The sequence below is a fragment of the Podarcis muralis genome, chromosome 4 (assembly GCF_964188315.1).
Source record: "Podarcis muralis chromosome 4, rPodMur119.hap1.1, whole genome shotgun sequence".
NCBI classification, from domain to species: Eukaryota; Metazoa; Chordata; class Lepidosauria; order Squamata; family Lacertidae; genus Podarcis; species Podarcis muralis.
In genome coordinates, this window is record NC_135658.1 from 59,911,950 (window position 1) to 59,919,144 (window position 7,195).

The 7,195-nt window shown below is 40.2% G+C and overlaps 1 long non-coding RNA gene across 1 annotated transcript; it reads left to right on the plus strand.

The window, feature by feature from the left end:
- Positions 1–610: 610 nt before the first annotated feature.
- On the plus strand, positions 611–7,186 carry LOC114596180 (uncharacterized). The gene is made up of 3 exons (XR_003706443.2): positions 611–936; positions 3,314–3,536; positions 7,098–7,186. It is a non-coding gene; the product is annotated as an uncharacterized LOC114596180 (long non-coding RNA).
- The last annotated feature ends 9 nt before the right edge of the window (positions 7,187–7,195 follow it).

Sequence of the window (7,195 nt, forward strand, 5' to 3'; positions counted from 1 at the left end):
TTTAGCTGATTTGATTTATTCGTAATCTGTTTCATTTGATTTTATCATTTAAATTCTGCATTGTATTTTGCATTTTTAATGGTCTGCAAACTTCCCAGAGAACTCAGTTATAGGGATGGTATCTTACTGTAACAAATAAATAAATCCTAAATGGCTTCAGTCCTGTATACCTGAAGGAGCATCTCCATCCCCAGACTCTGAGATCCAGTGCTGAGGGCCTTTTGGTGGTTCCCTCATTGCGAGGTTACAGGGAACCAGGCAGAGCGGCTTCTCAGTAGTGGTGCCCACCCTCCCGTCAGATGTCAAGGAAATAAACAACTATGTTTAGAAGACATCTGAAGGCAGTACTGTCTAGAGAAGTTTTTAATGTTTGATGCTTTACTGTGCTTGATGATTAATTTATTGGAAGGCGTCCAGAGTGGCTGGCACAACTCAGTCAGGTGGGCAGCTTATAAATAATATTGTATCATTTTTGTTATTTTACTGAGAGTTATAGTTAAGAACAGTTGTGAAATAGAACATGATGTTCAAAAGAAATTGAATTTTATTCTCTGAGCATCTGGGATGGTCTAGATAAAGAGCCCTAGCAAGCATGGCCAATAGCCAGGAATGATGGGAGCTATAGTTCAAGAACATCTGGAGGGCCAAAGATTCCCCACATTTGGCCTAGATCTAGAAAATGTCTCAACTCTCACGCCTTTCTACCTAATTCTACATAATTCTTCTGATTATTTTCTTTCCCTTTCTCTCTCTCTCTGGTTAGACAGTCACCAGAGGAATGCTCATGATTAGGCCTTGCAGAACCACTTGGAAAGGACAGCACCACACTGTAGATCTGAATAATTTCATTCACAGCCGTAAGGAGTCACAAGAAGTGTATCCCATTCAAGTTCGGCCAGTTTATCGCCCCCTCAATCAAATGGTGCAATTCCTAAAGTAAGTCCTTTTACTTGTGAGATACTTACAAATAGCATTTTGGTGGGGCTGTCAGATGATACTTATTATGCCATTCATGAGGCATGCTAGCTCAGCAGGAAGCAGCCACCAGTTAAGTGATATCTTTACAAAATAAGGAAGCGACTCTCCCTCTATTGCAGAGCTTTCCACTATACATTCATCAGGATTTTAATGTGCATGTCTCCTACTGTACAATTCTGTGTGCAATCTTGCCTAACATACCTGTTTTATAAGCTACTTCCTTTAATATAATGCATTTCTGTATTTTCATTTCAGTAACATATGCATTAGTATTAATATTCCCCTTAGTATATGCATTTTGTACTCTTATTTTTGGTTGGAAAACTGCTTTACAAAGTTCAGAGAAATGTGAATTTTTAAGATAGCTGCATTTCAGTTCATATATTGTTTCATTAATTGGGTTCATATTATGTAGACTGACTGAATTTCTCCCCCGGCCACCACCACCACTTACAACTTGCAAGTATTGAATGCCCTGCCAGTGTCCTTTCAGTCCCTAAAAGGGAAGTGTTTTATTTGTAATTTAGATCACTGCATAAGTGCAATCACCTTCTACTTTCAGAACACTTCTAACTGGACTGTGAGGAAACCTAAACCCTTATGTACATATATCCTATCCCAAGGGAAGATTTTACAGATAGATACTGTGACCAGTATCTTGCATCCTGGGCCCCAATTATTCCAGGAAGGGTCAAATATGTGCAGCATCCAGTGGTAGCATCAGAGTATGCAGATCTTCATGTTTGTTCTCACATGTGATTCTGGGGATTTACCAAAACAGGCACGACTATCTCTGAGATAAATACGCAGGTAAAAGAGACACATTAGCACATTTCAGTTGGTGCTGAGTTGTGACTAGAGCTTTTGTTTCTTGAGCAATGACTATTGATTCCAAAGGAAAATGCATGCTTATTGTTATAAGATGCAGATTCTGCTGAATGGAAATCTCATCCACGTCTCATTGAAACGAATGGAAGTTGCTAAGCCACAGTTTCTGGAGAACCGTATTGTACATGACTAGAATTAAAACTGTGTCTTTTGGAAGGAACACTTTTCTAAATATTGATGGGGAACTATGATCAATGAGGTGTATGGACCCAGTTCTATCCGACTGAGACCAGAAGACTGAAATATCAAATTGCTAGAGCTCAATGAAGAGGACTTTCCTTTTTATGCTGTCTTGTGTTCCATCATTAATCACAAAAGATTGGCGCTGCCAGTGCCACCAACAGAAGCAAAACAAATGAGGAATTTCCAGGCAATGAACAGAAGCATTTAAGCCTCCAACTTGGATGCTTTAATTGTTTGACTGTATATCACTGAGAGACTTCATGAGGCAACTGACAAATATGATTAAAAAAACCCTTCTACCTGATTAAGAATTCTTTGAAACTTTAAAACTTGCCCACTTTAGATCAATATAATATATTGTAATGACTCTGCCACTAGATTTCATTGAATGTTAGAACTGGACATCCACTCTCCCTTCCATTCTAAAATGAGAGTTGCAAATGGTTTATTAGGAAGCTTGGTGATGGCTGATGTGCCTTCTTTGTTTTCATTAATGGGAGGCTGATTGGGAGGCAGCCTACACCATTTTGTGATTTTGGCTATTTTTCTGCTCTTTTAGATGTGGTAGCTATTTTGTGTCATGTCATGCCTTCCCCACACAGCAGCCATTTTGTGTTTTGACATGCCATTTTGTGGTTGGCGGCCAAAGCACTTTCTCAAATTCCAAATGCACCAACTGGTTAAAACAGGTTGGCAACCCCAATTCTAACCACAGTTGCATAGAAGGGCCTCAAGAGCCAAACATATTTCCACAAGTGGCTCATCTAATAAACTTTCTGTCTTAATTTGCACCTTCCATCAGAAGCAATTAATGTCTGACTCTGTTCAATTGATAAATAATTGGTTTGACACAAGTTAAAACCAATTAAAACCTGATTAAAATTGTGTGATCTGCAGAGCTTCAGAGCCAACTTTCTGACCTGACGCCATCTTAACTAGAAATCTTCGACCCTGTTCAATTAAAAGCAGCATAAGGAAAAGTTCCTTGATAGTAAAAAAAAAAAAAAAAACTGCAAGAGTGGGCTTCATTTGTTTAAAATATTTTCAACTGCTTGTCTCACAGACTCAAAGCAGGTAAAGTAACAATAACATGCAATATTAAATCATATGACCTTTCAGATAGAAGACAGATGATTCAAGTACTTTCTGGTATTGCTTTTTATCAGTTTGTAGTATAACAGAGCTATTCCTCCTGCTTTCCGCTGGGAAGAGCCTATTAAGGGACAGACTGTCTGCTTAATTAGATTTTTTTTATGTCATCTAGGAAGTGGGTGCAGCTCTAGCATTGGTGACTAAACTCTATAAACTAGTTTAGTCCTATGAAAAGGGAGACAGAAGGCCCACCCATACTCCACTTCATCTGCATTTTGCTGCCTTTACACTTCGCTGAGCTCATCTCTTCACCCCTCTACCTCCCATTAAGAAACAGCAGCATGACAGAGCAGAGTTGAGATGAACATTGTCGCCGCACCATACCATCTGCTATTGTAAGTATCTAAACATCCTAACTTGTTATACAGACTGCTGTCCAATAACCCATTTAAGGAGACATGTCTATGATCTTCGTTTTACTAAAGTTAAGAGCAAGTTATCTGTACAAATAGGGCATAAAAGCACACAGTCATAATTGCAGAACTGCTTTAGTTAGAGACAGAAGACTAGTGTTGTCTGCACAATACATTGAAGGACTTCTAGACTTGGACAATTTGAGTGAGTAAAAACCAGGTGACAAGCAAGCTACAATCATATCATTTTGGTATAGATTAAATAATGTAGAAACAAGTATACCGCCCTGGTGAACATGGGTCTGGTTCAATTACTCTCCAACCCACATCTCACCAGACTCATAGTTTTCTCATACAGGTATATAATAAGATAAAGCAACCTTTTATCAATAGAATAAATGTATAATATAGCCTATAATCTATCCCTTGGGACTGAATCAAAGGCAGATCTCAAATCTATACTGGCAGCAGCATATAATCCATTACCAAAAAAGCACATTTATTTCTCAGCTATATTGATATAATTCTGTCACTGAGGAAGGAAAGCATAATAAAACTGACTGTTTGACTTTATAATTTCTGACTGATCTTAAGTCCCATGGAACTGCAGACTATCCACCACCATACAATGAGGAGGGATAAAATAAGCATCCCTTTTCCCTTCCCTGAAGTAAAATTCGGAGTCTACCAAAGGGAATTATATCAACTACATTAGAGACCAAAAGCAATATGCAAATTAAATTTATCCATCATGATATTTATTATGTAACAACATTGCGTATCCTCAAGAAGATCTACAATCCCAAAATAGTGTGTCCCCCACATGTACCTCCCCAGTTTCTTTGCTTTGAGAACATTCCCAAAGGCCTCCTGCATCAGGCTCCTTTTGACAGCGGCCAGAAAGGTGCTTCCAAGAAATCTACAAATCCCCCCTACCATTTTTGTTCTCTAGCCAACAGCATTTGAAGGCCACACTGCGTGTCAACATGGAGATTCTATTCAGCCACCATACTTAATAGCCATGATAGACCTGCTCCCCATGAACTTGTCTAAACAGCCTTAAACCTCCCTAAGCCATTGGCCAGCCCCACATCTTCTTGCAATGAATCTACAGTGGTACCTCGGGTTAAGTATTTAATTCGTTCCGGAGGTCCGTACTTAACCTGAAACTGTTCTTAACCTGAAGCACCACTTTAGCTAATGGGGCCTCCTGCTGCTGCCGCGTCACTGGAGCACAATTTCTGTTCTCATCCTGAAGCAAAGTTCTTAACCTGAAGCACTATTTCTGGGTTAGCGGAGTCTGTAACCTGAAGCGTATGTAACCTGAAGCATATGTAACCTGAAGCATATGTAACCTGAGGTACCACTGTATTTGTGGATTATGATTTGTGGAATGTTTTTATCTCCTCTGAATCCACTGTCCATCAGTTTTGTTCTGTGTCTTCAAGTCCTAGTTGTTCAGTAAGTTTTGCAGCCTCTTTGCATAATCAGAGGCATCTGAGAGAGGAGTTTCTACGTCATAATCTATGGCTGCTTTATGCGACATGTTCATTGTAGTGCAGAATAGTATAGTACATACCATTTGTTACAACACTTTTAGGGGAGGATCCTAAAGCAATTCCAAAAGAGGATGGGACTTCCAGTCAAAGTGAGTGGGGAACCTGACATTTGGAATGTACTCTGGGTGAAATACCTTTAAAAACCAGTTTCTATGCAAAGTTGCAAAACTACAGAGAAAAGTCATATAACTCATCCTGAGAAGGTTAAGTACATGTTCACACAGCACCCATTGCACACTACATGACATGTCTATATGTACCCATCACAACTCTCATCCTTCATATGAAGTTGTGGGTGCTTGTGATCAGAGGTGAGGTTGTACATTATCAAGTTTCGTTTAGCAGTCTAGAGAGGTAATAAAGGAATTAGAATCCTGAGCCAAAACTGCACCAGAAATTATTGATAGTCAGTTGCTCCTTTACTTTCAAAAGAGCAAATGAACTGTCTGCTATGCATTTTTCAGCATGTGGCAAAAAGCAAGTTAAACTTCACATACAGATTGCTGCAGGCTGTGAGAAAATTAAACCTGCCAAGGGAGTCTGCCTCATAGGCCACATTTCAAAAGCAAAATACAATGCCACAATAAAGTCAGTGTTTCCACTGTAATGATATCTCTGCATCCTCTTGGAGTTTTTCTTACTGTGGTTTTGGCTGTAGGCATTTTGAGAATATGTGGGCTGTATGAAAGTATAAGGAGACAGAGACTATCCCTGAGCTATTCATACCAGATGAAGCATTTTATTTTTTAAAAAAATATATATCTGCCAAAACAGCCAATTCATATCCTTGTGACAGTGCAACAGTTTAAACTGCTTATAATTATAATACCAGTAGCAAGTTACACTTGGTGGACTTTAAAGCACCCAAAAGCCATTTATGTAGCACCTCTGTGGAAAAAGGAATGGAACTGCTGCAGTGATCAATTTAGGCTTTACTACTTGTCACCTCCATTGCTGAAATCCTCTAATTGGCCAGATGCACCATACACATGCAGCAGCATTGGACTTTGTGGAGATCTGCTCCATGCCCCTTCAACAGCAAGTTGCTTCTATCCTCATGAGCCTTTAGTGATTAATTTACTTCAGCCTCCCTGCCTTAGAAGCTTGATGGCTGAGCCGCATTCAGAATGCTGTCAACAGGATGCAGAGGAAAAACAAGGAGCAACGAAAAACACTCTTTAGTGCACAAACATTTGTTCCTAGAGTGATAAAGTACAAAAGAGGACAGGGCTCCTCTGGTCAGGCAGCTGCTTAAATTCCCTGCTCTAAACAGCTATTAAAGGGGCTAGTGCCTTATCCTTGTCTGCTTCTATCCACTGACATTCTTAGGAAGAGATGCATTCCTACCCAACTCTCTTCTCTGCAGTCTATTTATTTGCCAGAAGTCCCAGCTGCCTCCCAGTGAGCTCCCATGTTTGGAAAGGTGACATACTGGGAGTTGCTGAATAGCTGTTGGGTTTGGCCATGGTAAGCAGTCTGGAGTGAAGTGAGACGGGAACCAGGAGCCCAGAATGCTGAGTAGTTAAGATCAGAGGACAAAATGAGAAAGCAAGACCAGAGAAAAATCCAGGAGTCAGGTTCAAACAGCAGTGGGAATCAGAGGGTAAACCAAAGACAGGTCCAGAGAACATGCCAGGAGTTGAGATTGAAGAGTAATCAGTAGCAGAGGACAACAGCATAAGCAGCATTGCAATAAAAGAGCAAAGAATCAGGAGTAAAGCATGTACAGGACCCCAAAGGCATACCGAAATGCAGTAAGACTTTTCACTGTCTTCCAGGGAGACAGGAAGGAGCTAAATGGTCCGTCTGGGTGGACAGAGCTACAATTATCTTTCCTGAGAGGCTGCCATTGCATAGCACTCCATAGAGGGCAAAATTCTTCACACCATCATTACTCCTTGGTGGGTGGCCACCAGGTATCTCTGCATGTTTGCAGACATGACTGTAGGGCCTTCTTTATTAAATAAATTGCTCTCTTTTTCAGTATTCCACACATGGGGATAAGAATATTGGCCTGCTGTGAGAATTACTGATAAAATGAATGTGAAGTGCTTTGAGCATTCAGGAAGAGAGGTTCGGCTA